A 456-nucleotide genomic window follows, 5' to 3' on the forward strand; every position below is an offset into this window, starting at 1 on the left:
ACTCAGGCAGCCATCCCATACCCTATACCTGGGGTCAGCTGCTATCCTATTATTACTTTAAAACCATTCAACTCAGCTAAAAAGAAAGGAAGATCATTAGATAGGGAAGGAATTAACACTGGTATTTTAAAGCTCTGGTGTTGTCGTGAGCCCACAATGCATGCTAAAAAAACCAAACAGGGTGCGGACCCCCCGTTTGTTCTCAGTTAATGCCAGACAGGCCCTTTAATGAAGATTTCCCACACTGCCTTTCTGCTGATCAGAGCGGACGCCAAGGAACTTGAACGCTGAAGGCTGTCTTACATTGAGGCAGGGCGCTGGTCCATTGGGCCCCAATAATGTCAACTTTGTCAGGCAGCAGTGTGCTCCAAGGCAGAGAGAGAGAGATCTTTCCTATTTTCAACCACCCGACTTATTTTAGCTGTAAACGTCAAGGACTGGAAATTGGGCCTTCTG

The sequence above is a fragment of the Podarcis muralis genome, chromosome 2 (assembly GCF_964188315.1).
Source record: "Podarcis muralis chromosome 2, rPodMur119.hap1.1, whole genome shotgun sequence".
Classification (NCBI taxonomy): Eukaryota; Metazoa; Chordata; class Lepidosauria; order Squamata; family Lacertidae; genus Podarcis; species Podarcis muralis.